Here is a 20,638-nt window from a genome sequence, read left to right on the forward strand (position 1 = left end):
TGGTAGCAAAAACCTGGTGACAAATTCTCTTTACAATACACCTGGAATGAATGTGCAACTAGTGTTTAATTTAATCTCAGTAATCTGTGAAGTTGAAGAATTTGCAGAAAACTGACATTTCATCTAACAGTGACTCCAAACTCTATACTAAAACAGGTCATAGGCAGTGTCTATGCAGGTAAGTTGTCTTGCGCAAGTCTCTCGCATCAATACCCGGCACTCAGGAACGGAGCATGCGGCTGTATAGAAATACATGCAGCTGAACGCACCGGTACCGAGTGCCGGCGGCAGTGCCGGGTATTGATGCGAGAGACTCGCGAGAGTTTCTCGTATTGCACACACAAGTGTGACCCCGGCCTAACTCTGACAAAGAGCACCATAGATCTGAATGTGAACCCGTCAGCTGATACATGCTGTCCAATCTGTAGACAGCATGTGTCCTACTAGTATTCCGTGTGGCTCAGTCTCCAGTGGGTTTTAAAGTCTATTTTTCTCCAAAAATGCCTCAACATTTCATTGTCAAACATACCTGGCTGAGATTATACAGCCCGTGCCATGATATACGCTGTCCATGGATTCAGCAGCATGTATCAGCTGACAGGATAATATTAACTTTCTGAACTTCGGCAGAAATTTCCTAGGGAAAGTATATAAATGGCAGTACTACTGAGTATTATATATGCAAATGAAGGGAACCTGTCACCAGAAAAACGCTATCAACTTGCAATTATAGGGTTAATCTTCAGGTTACTGCATTACTTAGCCGAACGCTGCCGGGAGAAAATGAATTTTATATGAATTTTATTCACTCGGCAGTGTTTCAATAGTGGTGGCGTGGGTTCAGTCACTGTGGCGGCTGTAACCATGCCCCAGCACGAACTGACAGGTGAACCCAATGTAAAGCCTGCTGTCAGTCAGGACCAGGAGCGCAGTTACAGCAGCCGCTCTCTATACTCAGAGCTGTGACTGAACTTGCGCCAGCACCGCCCCCGTGACTGGAAGTCAAAAGCTGCCGGGAAGAATAAAGTTCATTTTCTGTCAGCACCGTTCGGCAAATCGCAGGCGCCAAGCAGGTTAATAACGCTATTGAATTGCAGATTAACCCTATAGCTGCAGGATAATAGCGTTTTTCCTACTCACAGGTTCCCTGTAACGTCATTGATGTGTGTTGTGGGGCAACCAAATATTACAACTAAAATTGGTACTACATTGCTTACTGTTCAGCTTGGCAGAGATAGTGACAACTTGTCTATACAGTATGGAGATGCAATGATATTTGGTACCAATGAATCTAATGTATTTTAAAGTCAATGCATGAACCCAGAAGGCAGCTGCTTATAATACCCCCTTACAAAGCATACCATTCTGCTTTAAAGGGAATCTGTCATCACATTTGTCCTATCTAAACTATTAATATGGGCATACAGGTTATAGACTGCTGAATAGTCCTCCCCGTGTGTCTCATATCGGATGCTTGTTGCTGAGAAATCATCTTGTATCACTTTATATAAATGACTACTCCAGACTATGGGGAGGACACTGCCTGGGAGATAACTCTGTGGTGACAGATTCCCTTTTAGACAACACTAAGATATGGCCATCTACAGCATCACTTAATAATAATACCTTCATTTCACATGTCTCTACTCTTTTGTCCTTTATTTGCTCTCATGTTCACCTTGGTTCATATCTGAGAATCTCCATTTGTGCTTATATTTTCTGCTGACTTCATGTTCCTCTAGCTGCCTAACGTTGAAAAATGTGCCCTCATGTAGAAGCATTCCTCTCCTATTTATTCTACAATCTCTTATCTGCCACAGTGCAGTAAACCAGCCTTCAATAGATTGTGAAAGAGACAAATGTGCAAATCAAACCCATCTAAAGCCCGGAGACCGCTGCGTGACACATTTATTTTTCTTCTGTACTATACTGATACCGTAAATTGGTGTAATGTCAAAACTAGGCACTTAGCTACTATCTGTCATGGACTTCTAGTCTGGACATATTTTATCATGGATATATTCATGAGTCAACTATAAATTTGTCTATATCCCTTATTCATCCTATTCTTCATTATATATCCCTAATAATCATAAGAAATACACATCAAAATTACAACAAAGAGAAACTAAACTTGTCATTTACACCCAGAATATGTTACAATTGCATCATATCAACAGCTTTGCATATGTGGTTTATAGAACTATATATTACTCAAACATTCATTCTCTCGCTTTTACACTTAGGAAGGTTTAGTAACAAAGTATTCTTGGCTTGCTCTTGTTTAGAGTCCTTAAAAGGGTTGTTAGATAAAAATAAGTTATCAGATATCCATAGGATAGGGCATAACTTGTTGATTAGTGGGGTCTGACCACCTGAACCTGCACCGATCGGTAGAAAGGGGAACTCTTATCCCTTTTAGAATGGATCTCAGTGAACATGATCGACCCATGCAGCATTAAGTTCTTATGGTGCTGCGCTGATTATTCTCCTGCAGCCTATAGAGAATAAATGGAGTAGTGGCCAGACTTCCAACCAGCCACCCCAGTTTGTTACGTTTCAGCAAGATTATCGATTTAGCACGTTGATGTTGTAGAAGACTCCTCTAGAAAGCAACTTTGCACCCCCATAAGGATGATTAGGGAGGGGAATCAATGGTTGACATTAACTGCTCTGTATCCTGTATTACATTGTTACATAGGTTGAAAAAAAGACCTAGGTCCATCAAGTTCAACCTTCCCCCACCAATCGTTCATTTAACTATAACCCACAATGGGTGAATAAATACCAATGGGCAAATACCCATGATGGTGCAAATCACAGAGTCTCACTCTTTCGCTGACTCGCCGGGATTAGAGATGCTTCCAGTGTTGTATACCCCCACCAGTGACTCCTCACTTTTAGCGAGGAAGTAACAACAAGCTTAGGAAGCTAACCAAGAGCATTGAGGTATGTGGCCAGGTGACCCAACTGTCCCAACCTGGATTCTTTAAGACGTCTCTGGGGTTTCAGTGATGGCCAATAAAGCAGTCCTCTGCTCTACCAGCCGGGTCTGTAGTACCCTAAGCTGAGATCCTGAAGAGTAACATTCAGCTTCATGCACATATGTTCCGTTAAGCACTGATTAAACTCCCCATAAGACAAAGTATAATGCGAGTTAACACTTGGTAAATGTCTCTTAGGAAATTATTCTATGTAATACTAAGCCACCACCTTGCCCCAATGTCTTAGTGTTGATAATCTTTGTTCCTTGGCAGATTTCAAGCCCTGAGTCTGAATCCAGACAAGTACATCTATTTGGAGTCTGGGTATCTATCCTGTGTTTGCACGGATATCCTCCAGGTTTTTGGCTTCTTCCCAAACTCAGTGTGTGATTGTTTTAGTTAAGAAAATTATATTGTGACCTTCATTGAGGATAGGAACTGGACTGTATGGGGACAATCTCTGTGCAGAGCTACCAAACATATGGGTGTTATCAGCAACAGAAAATAAAAATATTGTTCACCTATTAAAACGCAAGTAAAAAGGTCTTTTGTCAAGTGTGTGATCCGGAATGATATTTTGGGAAACATTACATTTCATTTCCAAGCAATAATATTCTCAGACATTCTATCCTCAAATTCCCTTGGTAAATCTCAGAACAATCAGATCTACTGAAATACAATGTATGAGAAAGAATCCAACCACCCCTGAAGGCAGAAGCTCCAGAGATGGACAAAATATTTAAGCTCAAGTATATAAAAGAATGGAACAATGGTTCCCTTATTAACCTTGGCATCCCGGAAGAATACACACTATTATTATATATTCTGCAGCCAAACTCTTATTATTTTATTACATTGTATAATCCTAACAATTGTTGCAACAAATCAAAGACAATAAAGAATAAAACTGATATTTGGAATTATTCCTGCAACCTAGCTCCAAAGTGTGATAACCGTAATAAATATGAGTATAATTTATTAAATATCAATTTCACATGCATGTCCCCTAGTAGCTTCTTAGCTATGTATGTTTTTTATATAGGATAAATTGATGTAGCTGAGTTGCATTTGTAATATAAATCTCTAGGGCTGCAATATTTTAAGTCTGTGACTAGTATTGTGTGACAACGCCTGCTCTGCTGTATATGTGAAAAAACAGTATTTTTTTCTGAATAGGAGCAAATAGTAAACTAAAAGTTTTCTAATGTGACATTACACATATGCACACAAACTGCAAACACCACATAGTAAGACCCCTGCCTGCATTAGTTTGGAATTGATCAGTTTGGTAAAAGTCACCCCCAAACTCCCTCTATTACCTGGAGCCTCTTTAGGAATCTTCATAAGATTTCATGTTTAACTCCTGATTGCGCTGCACAATCCCATTCTTTTCTAACAGGTCCATGATCCACTTTAAACAGGAGCAGTACATGTAGGTTTTCTGAGTAGACAGTCACATTTTAGTCCACAGAACAAAAAGCAGCTATTGATCACCCACACTGAGCAACCCTCTATTTTATACCTGCAGCTGCTAACCACACTGCCTGCAGATATTAACTCCTCCTTTCTATCCTATCATTCCTCATCCAAGTCAAAAATGGAACATGTTTATTACACATGACCACCAGAGGGCCCCATCAGCATCCTAAGAACTAGTATCGGATCTTAAAGAGCATCGTCATTTCGTATAAAGTGCATTTTTATAATGTAATGCTAAATGTATTTAATCCACTGTATAACAATACAATCCAATCAGCAAAGATGGTCTACAGAAATACTGTACATTAGAAGCACGACTCCTTTGCTTTAACCCTTTAGGATCTGACTATTTTAGGCCCTTAAGGTAAAATCATTTTTTTTAATGTGTTTTCATTATCACACCCCAGGCGTGCACACACATACAGATTATGAGTGTGTGTGTGTATATATATATATATATATATACTGTATATGTATATACATCTACTATATAATTGTCTAAGGGTCACTTCCGTCTGTCCTTCTGTCTGTCTGTCTGTCTGTCACGGATATTCATTGGTCGCGGACTCTGTCTGTCATGTAATCAATCAGTGACGAGCACAGTCCGGCGGAAAAATGGCCGCTCCTTCCTCCCCGCAGTCAGTGCCCGCTCCGTACTCCCCTCCAGTCTGCCCTCACACAGGGTTAATGGCAGCGGTAACGGACCGCGTTATGCCGCAGTATAATGCACTCCATTACCGCTGCTATTAACCCTGTGTGACCAACTTTTTACTATTCATGCTGCCTATGCAGCATGAATAGTAAAATGATCTAATGTTAAAAATAATTTAAAAAATAAAAAATTGTTACATACTCACCGTCCATCGGCCCCCGGATCGACAACAGGCTTTTCCCGCTCGTGACGCTCCGGTAACCGGTCCATGCTGCGATCTCGCGAGATGATGACGTAGACCGCTACGTAATCATCTCGCGAGACCGCAATGCGCTCTTGAGACCGGAGCGCACGAGCAGCGTCGGTAACCGCTTCGCTTGGATCCAGGGGCTCTGGAAGGTGAGCATATAACTATTTTTTATTTTATTTCTTTTTTTTAACAGGGATATGATGCCCACATTGCTATATACTATGTGGGCTGGGCAATATACTACATGGGCTGGGCAATATACTACATGGGCTGTGCTACATACTACGTGGCTGGGCAATATACTACATGGGCTGTGCTATATACTACGTGGGCTGTGCTATATACTACATGGCTGGGCAATATACTACATGGGATGTGCTATATACTGCGTGAGCTGTGCTATACACTACGTGGCTGAGCAATATACTACGTGACTATACAACATGAGCTGCGCAATATACTACGTGGGCTGTGCAATATACAACATGGGCTGCGCAATATACCATGTGGGCTGCGAAATATACAACGTGGGCTGCGCAATATACAACATGGGCTGCGCAATATACTATGTGGGCTGCACAATATACTACATGGGCTGCACAATATACTACATGGGCTGCGCAATGTACAACGTGGGCTGGGCAATGTACTACGTGGGCTGCGCAGTGTACTACGTGGGCTGCGCAATGTACTACGTGGGCTGCGCAATGTACAACGTGGGCTACGCAATGTACTGCGTGGGCTGTGCAATGTACTGCGTTGGCTGCGCAATGTACTGCGTTGGCTGTGCAATGTACTGCGTGGGCTACGCAATGTACTGCGTTGGCTGCGCAATATACTTTGTGGGCTGCGCAATGTACAACGTGGGCTGCGCAAGGTACTGCGTTGTCTATGCAATGTACTGCGTGGGCTGCGCAATGTACTGCGTTGACTGCGCAATGTACTGCGTGGGCTGCGCAATGTACTGCATGGTTGTGCAATATACTACGTGGGCTGTGCTATACACTATACACTAAACATACATATTCTAGAATACCCGATGCGTTAGAATCGGGCCACCATCTAGTATGTATATATTTACAGTATATATGGAACTAGTTATTACTAGAGATAATCAGATTTGATGAATCTTTAATTAGCCAAATTGTGTGGGTTTTTTTACAAGAAATTTGATTTGCAGTGAATTCATTTTTCCAAATTAAATGTACCTTATTATGCTCTCGGATCTGGAGAGACCCTAGGGCATAATAAGCATAAGACATGGAAGGAAAAAATAATCTAATACCTCTACACTTACATCCACATCAAACTCATTATTTGCAACTGTTTCCATCTATAGGGGTATTTAGTCCTCCGGCTGTGTCGAGGTGTCTAGGACGTGTTAGGTACATCCCTGTTGTGATTCGGTTTGTGGGCTCCCCCGGTGGTCTCTTGTGGTACTGGTGTCCTGCAAGCTTTGCCTTCTCAGTTCACCTGTTCCTATCAGGATGTGGGAGTATCCTATTTAACCTTGCTCCTCAGTCATTCTAATGCTGGCCATCAATGTATCCAGAGTGATTCTGTTGCATGTTCCTGCTCCCAGTTTTCTGCTCAGCTAAGTTGGACACTTTAGTCCTTAAGCCTATTTTTGTATGTTTTGTCCAGTTTGCATTTATGTGAATCTCTGCAGCTGGAAGCTCTTGTTGGGCTGAAATTACCACTCCAGTGGCATGAGTTGTCACATGAGTTAAGGTAATTTCAGGATGGTGTTTTGAAGGGTTTTGCAGCTGACCGCGAAGTCCTCTGTTGTATCTTTCTGCTATTTAGTTAGCGGGCCTCTCTGTGCTAAATCTGCTTTCATACTACGTGTGTCTTTTCATCTGCTCTCACCGTTATTATATGTGGGGGGCTGCTATCTCCTGTGGGGACATTCTCTGGAGGCAAGCCAGGACTGTGTTTTCTTCTACCAAGGGTAGTTAGTTCTCCGGCTGGCGCGCGGCATCTAGAGACAACGCAGGAATGCCCCCTGGCTACTTCTAGTGTGGTGTGTAGGTTTAGCATCGCGGTCAGCTCTAGTTTCCATCACCCGAGAGCTTGTCCGTTTATTCTATGCTTCTGATGTTTCCTTGCCATTGGAAACCATAACAGTATGGTCAGCCCAAAATGTTTAATCTATAGGCTGAAGCAGGGGAGAAAAGGAACTGTGTGAAACTTTTTTTTTTTTTTTTTTCCTTTGAAGTTGCACTCCAGCTCTAATTGCAGTCTCCTGTTTTCCTCTCCTCTTAACCCCTGAATGGCTCAGACTTTATCTGTTTAAATATGGATCCCCAGAGTCTGGCTACCAATTTGTATAATCTTGCCTCTAAAGTTCAGAATATACAAGATTTTTTGTTACATGCTCCTCGGTCTGAACCTAAAATTCCTATACCGGAGTTTTTTTCTGGAGATCGATCTTGTTTTCTAAATTTTAAATACAATTGTAAATTGTTTCTTTCGCTGAGATCTCATTCTGCTGGAGATCCTGCCCAGCAAGTAAAAATTGTTATTTCTTTACTGCGGGGTGACCCCCAAAATTGGGCATTTTCATTGGCACCAGGGGATCCTGCGTTGCTCAATGTGGATGCGTTTTTTCTGGCTTTGGGGTTGCTTTATGAGGAACCAAATTTGGAGATTCAGGCTGAGAAAGCCCTAATAGCCCTCTCTCAGGGGCAAGATGAAGCCGAAATATATTGCCAAAAATTTCGAAAATGGTCTGTGCTTACTCAGTGGAATGAGTGCGCTCTGGCGGCAATTTTCAGAGAAGGTCTCTCTGATGCTGTAAAAGACGTCATGGTGGGGTTTCCTGCGCCTACTGGTCTGAATGAGTCCATGACAATGGCAATTCAGATTGATCGGCGTTTACAGGAACGCAAACCTGTGCACCAGTTGGCGGTGTCTTCTGAAGAGGCACCACAGAGTATGCAATGTGATAGTTTTCTGTCCAGAAGCGAACGACAGATTTATAGGCGCAAAAATCATTTGTGCTTCTATTGTGGAAATTCTACTCATGTTATATCAGCATGCTCTAAACGAACAAAGAAAGTTGATAAATCCTCTGCTATTGGCACTTTGCAGTCCAAGTTTATTTTGTCTGTAACTCTAATTTGTTCGTTATCTTCTATTGTTGCGGATGCGTATGTGGATTCTGGCGCCGCTTTGAGTCTTATGGATTGGTCCTTTGCCAGGCGCTGTGGGTTTGATCTAGAGCCTCTGGAAGTTCCTATACCTTTAAAGGGAATTGATTCTACACCATTGGCTAGTAATAAACCACAATACTGGACACAAGTGACTATGCGTATGACTCCAGACCATCAGGAGGTGATTCGCTTCCTTGTACTGTATAATCTACATGATGTGTTGGTGCTGGGATTGCCATGGTTGCAAACTCATAACCCAGTCCTTGACTGGAAAACAATGTCTGTACTAAGCTGGGGATGTCAGGGAAATCATGGGGACACATCTTTGGTCTCCATTGCTTCATCTATTCCCTCTGAAATTCCTGAGTTTTTGTCTGATTATCGTGAGGTTTTTGAGGAATCTACTCTTAATTCTCTTCCTCCTCACAGAGATTGCGATTGCGCCATAGATTTGATCCCTGGCAGTAAATTTCCTAAGGGTCGTTTATTCAATCTGTCTGTACCTGAACATGCTGCCATGCGAGAGTATATTAGGGAGTCCTTGGAAAAGGGACATATTCGTCCTTCTTCGTCTCCTCTTGGAGCGGGGTTCTTTTTCGTAGCTAAAAGCGATGGTTCTTTGAGACCTTGTATTGATTATAGACTCTTGAATAAGATCACAGTCAAGTATCAGTATCCTTTGCCATTGCTGACGGATTTATTTGCTCGCATTGAGGAGGCGAAGTGGTTCTCTAAGATTGATCTTCGCGGTGCGTATAATTTGGTGCGAATTAAGCAGGGGGATGAGTGGAAAACCGCATTTAATACGCCCGAGGGCCATTTTGAGTATTTGGTGATGCCTTTTGGTCTGTCAAATGCCCCTTCGGTCTTTCAGTCTTTTATGCACAATATTTTCCGTGAATATCTGGATAAATTTATGATTGTGTATTTGGACGATATCTTGATTTTTTCGGATGACTGGGAATCTCATGTTCAACAAGTTAGGAGGGTTTTTCAGGTTTTGCGGACCAATTCTTTGTTTGTTAAAGGTTCAAAGTGTGTTTTTGGGGTTCAGAAGATATCTTTTTTGGGGTACATTTTTTCCCCCTCTTCTATTGAGATGGATCCTGTGAAGGTTCGGGCTATTTGTGACTGGACGCAACCGACTTCTCTTAAGGGCCTTCAGAAATTTTTGGGCTTTGCTAACTTTTATCGTCGATTTATAACTGGTTTTTCTAGCGTTGTCAGGCCTTTGACTGATTTGACTAAAAAGGGTGCTGATGTTGCAGATTGGTCTCCTGCTGCTGTGGAGGCCTTTCGGGAGCTTAAGCGCCGTTTTTATTCTGCTCCGGTGTTGTGCCAGCCTGATGTTTCTCTTCCTTTTCAGGTGGAAGTTGATGCTTCCGAGATCGGAGCGGGGGCGGTTTTGTCGCAGAAAAGTTCAGATTGTTCAGTGATGAGACCTTGTGCGTTCTTTTCTCGAAAATTTTCGCCCGCCGAGCGAAATTATGATGTCGGTAATCGGGAGCTTTTGGCGATGAAGTGGGCATTCGAGGAGTGGCGTCATTGGCTTGAGGGTGCTAAACATCAGGTGGTGGTCTTGACTGATCACAAAAATTTGATTTATCTTGAGTCGGCCAGACGTCTGAATCCTAGACAGGCGCGCTGGTCGTTGTTTTTCTCCCGGTTTAATTTTGTGGTTTCGTATCTGCCAGGTACTAAGAATGTGAAGGCGGATGCCCTTTCTAGGAGTTTTGAACCTGATTCCCCTGGTGATTTTAAACCTACGGGTATACTTAAGGATGGGGTGATATTGTCTGCTGTCTTCCCAGACCTGCGACGTGCTTTACAAGAGTTTCAGGCGGATCGGCCTGATCGTTGTCCGCCTGGTAGATTGTTTGTGCCGGATGAGTGGACCAATAGAGTCATCTCGGAGGTTCATTCTTCTGCGTTGGCAGGCCATCCGGGAATTTTTGGTACCAGAGATTTGGTGGCTAGGTCCTTCTGGTGGCCTTCCCTGTCTCGGGACGTGCGTACTTTTGTGCAGTCTTGTGATGTTTGTGCTCGGGCCAAGCCTTGTTGTTCTCGGGCTAGTGGGTTGTTGTTGCCCTTGCCTGTTCCTAAGAGGCCTTGGACACACATCTCTATGGATTTTATTTCTGATCTCCCTGTTTCTCAGAAGATGTCCGTCATTTGGGTGGTGTGTGACCGCTTTTCTAAGATGGTTCATTTGGTGCCCTTGCCCAAGCTGCCTTCCTCATCTGAGTTGGTGCCCCTGTTTTTTCAGAATGTGGTTCGGCTGCATGGTATTCCGGAGAATATCGTTTCTGACAGGGGATCCCAGTTTGTGTCCAGATTTTGGCGGGCGTTTTGTGCCAGGATGGGCATTGATTTGTCTTTTTCGTCTGCATTTCATCCCCAGACAAATGGCCAGACGGAACGTACTAATCAGACCTTGGAGACTTATTTGAGGTGTTTCGTGTCTGCTGATCAGGATGACTGGGTCTCCTTTTTGCCGTTGGCTGAGTTTGCCCTTAATAATCGGGCCAGTTCTGCCACTTTGGTCTCCCCTTTCTTTTGCAATTCAGGGTTCCATCCTCGTTTTTCATCTGGTCAGGTGGAGTCTTCAGATTGTCCTGGAGTGGATACCATGGTGGATAGGTTGCATCGTATTTGGGGGCAGGTGGTGGACAATTTGGAGTTGTCCCAGGAGAGGACTCAACGTTTTGCTAATCGCCATCGACGTGTTGGTCCTCATCTTCGTGTTGGGGACTTGGTGTGGTTGTCCTCCCGTTTTGTCCCTATGAGGGTCTCTTCTCCTAAGTTTAAGCCTCGGTTCATTGGTCCTTATAAGATTTTGGAAATTCTTAACCCTGTGTCTTTTCGTTTGGACCTCCCAGCATCCTTTGCTATCCATAATGTCTTCCATCGGTCATTATTGCGGAGGTATGAGGTACCACTTGTGCCTTATGTTGAGCCTCCTGCTCCTGTGCTGGTTGAGGGTGAATTGGAGTACGTGGTGGAGAAAATCTTGGACTCCCGTGTTTCCAGACGGAGACTTCAATATCTGGTGAAATGGAAGGGCTACGGTCAAGAGGATAATTCTTGGGTTACAGCTTCTGATGTTCATGCTTCTGATTTGGTCCGTGCCTTTCATAGGGCTCATCCAGATCCCCTGGTGGTTCTTGTGAGGGTTCGGTGCCCCCTCCTTAAGGGGGGGGTACTGTTGTGATTCGGTTCGTGGGCTCCCCCGGTGGTCTCTTGTGGTACTGGTGTCCTGCAAGCTTTGCCTTCTCAGTTCACCTGTTCCTATCAGGATGTGGGAGTATCCTATTTAACCTTGCTCCTCAGTCATTCTAATGCTGGCCATCAATGTATCCAGAGTGATTCTGTTGCATGTTCCTGCTCCCAGTTTTCTGCTCAGCTAAGTTGGACACTTTAGTCCTTAAGCCTATTTTTGTATGTTTTGTCCAGTTTGCATTTATGTGAATCTCTGCAGCTGGAAGCTCTTGTTGGGCTGAAATTACCACTCCAGTGGCATGAGTTGTCACATGAGTTAAGGTAATTTCAGGATGGTGTTTTGAAGGGTTTTGCAGCTGACCGCGAAGTCCTCTGTTGTATCTTTCTGCTATTTAGTTAGCGGGCCTCTCTGTGCTAAATCTGCTTTCATACTACGTGTGTCTTTTCATCTGCTCTCACCGTTATTATATGTGGGGGGCTGCTATCTCCTGTGGGGACATTCTCTGGAGGCAAGCCAGGACTGTGTTTTCTTCTACCAGGGGTAGTTAGTTCTCCGGCTGGCGCGCGGCATCTAGAGACAACGCAGGAATGCCCCCTGGCTACTTCTAGTGTGGTGTGTAGGTTTAGCATCGCGGTCAGCTCTAGTTTCCATCACCCGAGAGCTTGTCCGTTTATTCTATGCTTCTGATGTTTCCTTGCCATTGGAAACCATAACACATCCCACGGCTACTTCTAGTTGCGGTGTTAGTTTAGGGGTTGCGGTCAGTACAGGTACCACCTACTCCTGAGAAAGTCTCTCATGCAGCTCCAAGGTCACCGGATCATAACACATAACTAGTCCATGGACATCCCTACAAATGCACAGGGTTGTTCTGGGCATTGTCGCTGTCGTGGCTTAGGGTATGTGCACACGTAGTTGAAACCTCTGCGGATTTTTTCTCACCTGTTTTGAGAAATCCGCAGGTAAAAAGCATTGCGTTTTATCTGCGGATTTACCTAGGATTTTATGCGTTTTTTGTACGGATTCCACCTGCGGTTTTACACCTGCGGATTCCTATTGTGGAGCAGGTGTAAACCGCTGCGGAATCCGCACAAAGAATTGACATGCTTCGGAATAAACAATGTTACGTTTCCACATATTTTTTTACGCAGCATGTGCACTGCGGATTTTGTTTTCCACAGGTTTACATGGTACTGTAAATGCATGGGTAACTGCTGTGAATCCGCAGAGGCCAATCCGCTGTGGATCCGCAGCAAAATCCGCAGCATGTACACATACCCTTAGAGTGTGCATCGTAAAGTTGCTGTGCACATCACAACATCATCGCAACCTTATAACATGCATGCTCAATAATTTCCCGGGCTTATTTGAAAGACCTAAATATATTCCAGGGATGTCTTTTGCATTCACATTGTATCATGGCGATGCCATGATGTTACAACATGCACAGCAATCTTATGATGTGCAATCTAAGTCAGGACTTTCAAGCTTGACTAGGACATAGATGACCCTGTGTTGCGCCTTCTAAGAGCTGCCCTACTCACTGAGTGTTTCTCTCCTCTCTCTCCTCTCCTCTCAGTACCTGAACATTGCTCTGAGCTGCCTTGTGCTACACTTCCAGCTCTGCTGTTTGTGAGTCATAGTGGGGCACGGCCGAACTCTGCAGGATTTGTATTCACTCTGTCCTGCAGAGATATTTTCCGGTCCTATCACCATACAGCAGGTGATATATTCGGTGACTCCACTCTCCGCTCCTTGCCTGAATTTAATTTCTTAGTTACTCAATCTCTAGTTTCCTGTATTGGCCTATTCATGTTTTTTCTTACCTATCATTGACCCGGCTTGCCTTCTTTTGCCTGATTTTTATCCTAATCTCTCCACTCCTGACCTCGGCTATGAATTCTGTAGTGCCAGCCCGGACCTCAGAATTCTAGATATGTATGTAGTTTATTTATGAAGATTTAAGAATAATGCAATGAATACACAGGATTTTCCGGGTAAAATGTATACATTATCAGTGAAGCAGTGTTTAAATCCTGACCCAATATCGCTGATTGGTGGTGGCTGGAAGGACGCAACCAATCAGTGAAGCATGGTTCAAATCCCATGCCAATTCGCGGGCAGACTGCGCCTGTCACTGATTGGTCGCGGGCAGCCGGCCGGGCTCGACCCATCAGTGAAGCGGTGTTTAAGTCCAACACCAATATCGCTGATTGGTCGCATCTGGCCGGACGCGACCAATCAGCGCAGCAGGGTTTAAATCCCGAGCCAATATCGCTGATTGCTCATGGCCGGCGGGGCGCGACCAATCAGCGAAGCGTGGTTCAAATCCCGGGCCAATTTGCGGCCGGACTGCGCCTGTCACTGATTGGTCCCGGGCAGCTGGCAAGACCATTCAGTGACTCGGGATTTCCGTTACAGACAAACAGACAGAATTAGACGATTATATAGTAGATACCCGATGCCTTAGAATCGGGCCACCATCTAGTATTCATATAAACATTGGAGCTTACATTTATGTTTTAACCCATTGGACATACTGCCATTGTTTTTCAACAGCCTTTAGTTTAAGAGTCAAAACCTTATTAGTCATCTATCGCTGTATGACAACTTGTTTTCTACAGGATGACTTATAGTTTTCAAAGACACCATTTATTTTAGCATATGATAACCTTAAAAACAGGGAAAATTTGTATTCTCTCCCTTACACACTGTCCTCCATGTTGTTCTCTTCCTCACAGAATGTCCTCCATGTTATTCTCTCCCTCACAGACTGTCCTCCATGTTATTCTCTCCCTCACAGACTGTCCTCCATGTTATTCTCTCCCTCACACACTGTCCTCCATGTGATTCTCACCCTCACAGACTGACCTCCATGTTATTCTCTCCCTCATTGATGGTCCTTCATGTTATTCTCTCCCTCACAGACTGTCCTCCATGTTATTCTCTCCCTCACAGACTGTTCTCCATGTTATTCTCTCCCTCACAGACTGTCCTCCATGTTATTCTCTCCCTCACAGACTGTTCTCCATGTTATTCTCTCCCTCATAGACTGTCCTCCATGTTATTCTCTCCCTCACAGACTGTCCTCCGTGTTATTCTCTCCTTCACACACTGTCCTCCATGCTATTCTCTCCCTCACAGCCTGTCTTCCATGTTATTCTCTCCCTCACAGACTGTCCTCCATTTTATTCTCCCCCTCACAGACTGTCCTCCATGTTATTCACTCAAGCACACACTGTCCTACATGTTATTTACTCCATCACAGACTGTCCTGCATGTTATTCTCTCCCTTACAGACTGTCCTCCATGTTATTCTCTCCCTCACAGACTGTCCTCCATGTTATTATCTCCCTCCCAGACTGTCCTCCATGTTATTCTCTCCTTCACAGACTGTTATCCATATTATTCTCTCCCTCACAGACTGTCCTCCTTGTTATTCTCTCCTTCACACACTGTCCTCCATGCTATTCTCTCCCTCACAGCCTGTCTTCCATGTTATTCTCTCCCTCACAGACTGTCCTCCATTTTATTCTCCCCCTCACAGACTGTCCTCCATGTTATTCACTCAAGCACACACTGTCCTACATGTTATTTACTCCATCACAGACTGTCCTGCATGTTATTCTCTCCCTTACAGACTGTCCTCCATGTTATTCTCTCCCTCACAGACTGTCCTCCATGTTATTATCTCCCTCACAGACTGTCCTCCATGTTATTCTCTCCTTCACAAACTGTTATCCAGATTATTCTCTCCCTCACAGACTGTCCTCCTTGTTATTCTCTCCCTTACAGACTGTCCTTCATGTTATTCTCGTTCTAGTATATGTATGTAGTTTATTTATGAACGCTGATTGGTCGAGACCAGCCAGGCGCAACCAATCAGTGACGCGGGATTTTGGTAACAGACACTTAGACAATTATGTACAGTATGTAGATATATATTCTGGTCTGGAGTAGGAGTTAGTTAGTCTGGAGGAGTTAGTCAGTTTGGAGGAGATGGAGAGAGGAGTGTGAGGAGAGCCGGGGTCGTGCAGACGCGTGTGGTGCTGCAGCTTCAGGCCAGAAAAGGAAAAGCAGGAACATTGCATTGATAGCAAGTGCCAGAGGGGAGAAGCACAGGAGAACAAAGGAGCTTGCGGGAGGGCTGTGACTGGGCTGCCTCCAAGCTGAAGCGCAGGAACTGGGCACCGAGAGCCCGAGGCTGTGTAGTACTTTATTTCCCACAGCAGAACCGAAGGACAGTAGATTTTAAGTCGACTGTCCGCACCCCAACCTGAAGGTACAGCAACACAGAGAGCCCAAGTCGTGATAGAGACTCTGTAAAAAGGCTCGAGTAGCCTGCCATTCAGGTACTGTCCCAGGACAGGAGAGAGAGGACCTTGATGGAAGCCATAGGCAGCAAGGAACTCACTTATTCAGTGCAAGACGGAAGACTTACGAACCTCACCTGTGAAGGGGATCTGTAATTGCTTTCAGGCAAACCGGACCTCACCGATACCTGTTGCTGGTACCCTGGACTGTGGCTGTCTGCCATCAGTAAACCAGGTAAAGAAACTGCAACTTTGAGTCCACTATTTATTTCTGGCACCACCGCATCTTTGCCAAACACACTGGGAGCCCTGGATACCCCACCTTCACCTGTGGGAAGCCATACCATCTTTGCTGCAGTGCCATCACTTCCCAGAGGACCCCTTTTAGCAGCGTCGGTCACCTCTGACCGAATACCACAGGTGGCGTCACAAACATTTCTTATTTTTACAAACTTTATTCAAACCCTCTTTAAAGACCGTCCCTTTAATATGGGCACCCAGGGCCACGGACCGGGTTGCCGCCACCGTGACACATCCCTTTAAGTACCTGACCTGGTACCGAGTACCACACATCCCTGGCGGGCGTCTCAGAGCCACATCTACCATTGTATAGCATCCCTTTTTCTTTTTACAACAGTCTGTAAACATCTGGGAAGGGAGGTGACCAATTGCTTTATTTTTGGGAAAGGTATGTTGCCCAATTTTTGATGTAGAATTGTAGCTGATCTAAACATCATGGATTATGTTTAGAAAAACATGTAGAAACAGAAGGATTTGTACAAGTCCACATCCACAGACGATGATTAGTTATCCTAGTTAGTTTATGATCATTCAATTTGCTTTACACTTGAAATTTTATAGACCCTGGGTTGTTTTATAGCTGAAAAATAATAGAAAGCTATTCAAAATCACAGCAGATAGCTGTTCTGTAGATACTGTATTCTCCTACAGAAAAGGTAATCTAAACGTATATGATGTCATGTACTGTACTAATACACTGTACATATAAATGAATATTGCCCAAGGTGTCTGCATAACAAAGATTACCTCATCCACTTTGAGAGATTCTTCAATTTTCCTTAAAGAGCAGTAAAACCAACGTGATCTTAGTTTCCGGAAATATATTCGTGAGTTGAAAAAACCGTGATGAAAGCTGCCACAGGCCCCATTCAGGCAGGAGTGCTGTTGTACAAGATAATGTAGTATGATGGTATCAAAGCAGAAAATTGAGATAGTACAATGAATAAATATTAGATAAAATTGTGTAATTTTCATTGTGAGAAATGTTGTTCACGTAACTACAATATAATAATTGGGGACAGAACCACACTGGGACTAAGATTCAGGGTTGGCATCTTTAAACAAACAGGCTCACTTGCTGTGCGGTATTTGGTTTAAGTCTCATTGGGGTCTATAGCACATTTACTGAAAGCAAACGGTTCTTGGAAAATGGCAACTTTCTTTTTTTACAAACTTTGGATTTTTTTTCACCACTTAGATAAAAAAAGAACCTATATATGTTTGGCATCTACGAACTCGAAATGACTTGGAGAGTCATAATGGTATGTCTCTGTTTTAGTATTTAACAAATATGTTAAATAATTTTAAAAAATTGTGGAATTGCATTTTTTGCAATTTTACCGCACTTTGAATTTTTTTCCAGTTTTCCAATGCACTATATGGTAAAACCAATGGTGTCATTCAAAAGTGCAACTTGTCCTGCAAAAACAAGCTCTCACATGGTCAGATTGACAGAGAAATTAAAAAGTTATGGCTCGGGAAAGAAGGGGAGCAAAAAATGGAAACTCAAAACCGGAAAACCCAAGGTGGTGAAGAGGTTAAACATATATTTATTTGATTGCAACTTCAACAAAACTGGTATTAAAACATTAAAAACATGTTGTACAGTAGCAACTAATCAACATGATAAACATTTAAATAATACACAAGGCTTGAAAAACATAATACTCAGTAGACTTCAAATATTTGATGGCACAGTATGAAAGTATGAACTTCATATAATAAAAAGCATTTGTGGCATTTCTTATTAGTGTTTTGCTTTATTAATGACTTGAAGTTACTGGTCTTAAAGATATCATAAATTCCATGCACACGAGTGAAAGCCAGTTCAAATAATGCTGCCTCATTAGGCTACAAAGCAGATTTTTCATACGTTTCAGTTTCGAAATAGAACATTCTCCAGTGCAGTTGGTCACAAACCTGCACCTGAACAATCTGAGTGCAGTTCAACATTCAGGAATACAGATTTCAAATTGTCCAAAATTATTTTTCTGTACAAAGCAAGGAGAGTCTCACAATTTTCATCAAAAGTAATGTAGTGCTTGAGACGCTCACATGCATTTAAATGGTTATCATAATTCAGGTCTTTGTGATGCATAAAAACTTGATTCCAGCTCCCCTAGTAGCTCTATGTTCACCAACCTGGGGCTCAGACACCGGCCTCCCCCTGGCCTCACATCGAGGAAAATAGAAAAAATTGGAGTCTGGCTCAACAGGTCTGGATTTTCCTTTTCTTTTTCTTTTTCAAAAGAAAATATAGTGCATACAAAAGAAAAATTTACATGGTCAACATGACCCAGTCGACGCGTTTCGACTGCACTGAGCAGTCTAACTCATGGCCATATCATAATTCAGGTCTTTGTGACGCACATTAGCCAGATGTTCACACTTTTTGCTTAGCAGTTCAAAAGCAATGGTTTTCAGTTCACTGAAGAAAGAAAACAGATTTCCAATCTGTGAATAAGCCTTTGCATGTTGTGTCAGTACTAGTGATGAGCGAGTGTGCTCGTTACATGCAAGCAACAAGCATGCTCGGGTGATCTCAGAGTATCTTCGGCATGCTTGTAGATTATGTTTGTGTCATCGCATCGCATCATTTGCGGCTGCTAGGCAGCCTGAATACCTGTGGGGATTCCCAACAAACAGGCAATCCCTGCATGTGTTCAGGTTGTCTAACAGCCGCGAATCATGCAGCTGCAGCTACAGAAACATAATCTACAAGCACGCCCAAGATACTCTGAGACCACCCGAGCATGCTTGGAAATCTCGAGTAATGAGCACACTCGCTCATCACTAGTCAGTACAAAGATTAGAGTGCCCAGAATAGGGAGGAAAGTTTCCACCTTGAACTTTTCAGTTTTACTCAGAGGTGCCTCATCTTCCAAGTGATAGAGAATCCAGTGAATGTTCTATTTTCTTGAAACCCCATACAGATCAGATAGACACTTGACCACAAAATGTTTTAAGAAAAGATGATTTCAATACATTCCAGTGATGGGTAAAACCAGCAAAAAATGAATAAAGATGCTGAACAAAGTCAAAGAATTTTACAGTCTGCAGACAACATTCTGCTGTTGCTTTTACTCCCACCAAGTTCAGGCTGTGTTAAGCACAGGGGACATAGATGACAAACTCATTAATATGATGAATTTGAGCTAGCAATCCAGTATTTCATCCTGACATGTTTGAGGCATATCTTATGACTGACCACAGCAGTTTGATAGTGGAATTTTTCTCATTATGAAAATCCAAGACAGTGTCTGTTATATCCTTTGCTCAATGAGAAAAGATGGGAATGAACATCAAGAAAAGTTCCACAAGCTCACAGCCTTTACGTAATGTATTGGGCAGTAAATGTCAGTTGATCTGTGTGTGAGATGTTTGGTGTGGAATCTACACTTGTTGAATAATACTTTGATTCTCTTACTTATTTAAGAATAGTTCAAAGAACCTCTTAACCTATTAAGTCAATAAATTCCTCACAAATATTTGCAGACAAATATAACAGATTGCCTTTTTCAAGATTTCCATATTGTTTGAGATTTTTTTCCAAAAAAGGGTCAAATTCATTCAGCAGCACTAGTATACCTAAAGAGTTGAAATTTTTTGCTGACCCAATAATCTGATTGTCTCCATGCCATTTCTGCTGAAAGGGTAATTCACGTGGTGGCAGACGGGTAGCCAATGTACTCTATGCTTCTAGGTAGTGATGAGTGAACTTGCTCGAATAACATTTCTGGGAGTGCTCGTATATTATGTTCAAGTCTCTGCGGCTGCATGATTTGCGGCTGTTAGACAGCCTCAACACATGGATGGATACCCTTTCAGCAGCAACACAGAGACTCCAACATAGTATACAAGCACTCCCAGATGCTCGGATATCGCCTAAGCGTGCTCAGATAAGACATTATCCGAGCACATTCGTTCATCACCACTTCTAGCACATTCAGCAGTGATGAGACTACTCCCTTTTCTCTGCTCTGACTCGCCCCCCTGCATAATATGTTACCATTTTGCTTGTGGGACAGAGGACAATTGAAGCTGGATCTTTGTTGGCTGAGATAAAAATCTCTTCTTCTTCAGGCTCTATTTTGCTGTTTCTAAGGCCATGTGCACACGTTCAGTATTTTTCGCGATTTTTCGTGTTTTTTCGCTATAAAAACGTGATAAAAATGCGCAAAAAACGCTAACATATGCCTCCCATTATTTTCAGTGTATTCCGCATTTTTTGTGCAAATGTAGCCTTTTTTTCCACGAAAAAATCGCATCGCGGAAAAAAAAGCAA

General features: G+C 43.1%; 1 protein-coding gene across 2 annotated transcripts in view; it reads right to left on the reverse strand.

Moving 5' to 3' along the window:
• MC5R (melanocortin 5 receptor) overlaps nt 1–4,476 on the reverse strand; it is a 192,151-nt gene extending 187,675 nt beyond the window's left edge. For both annotated transcript variants that reach the window (XM_077267686.1, XM_077267685.1), the window contains exon 1: nt 4,304–4,476. The gene's annotated coding sequence lies outside the window, so the exon portion shown is untranslated. The remainder of the gene's footprint in view (nt 1–4,303) is intronic.
• Between the last annotated feature and the right edge of the window lie 16,162 nt (nt 4,477–20,638).

This window comes from Ranitomeya variabilis, chromosome 6 (genome assembly GCF_051348905.1).
Source record: "Ranitomeya variabilis isolate aRanVar5 chromosome 6, aRanVar5.hap1, whole genome shotgun sequence".
Lineage (NCBI taxonomy): Eukaryota > Metazoa > Chordata > Amphibia > Anura > Dendrobatidae > Ranitomeya > Ranitomeya variabilis.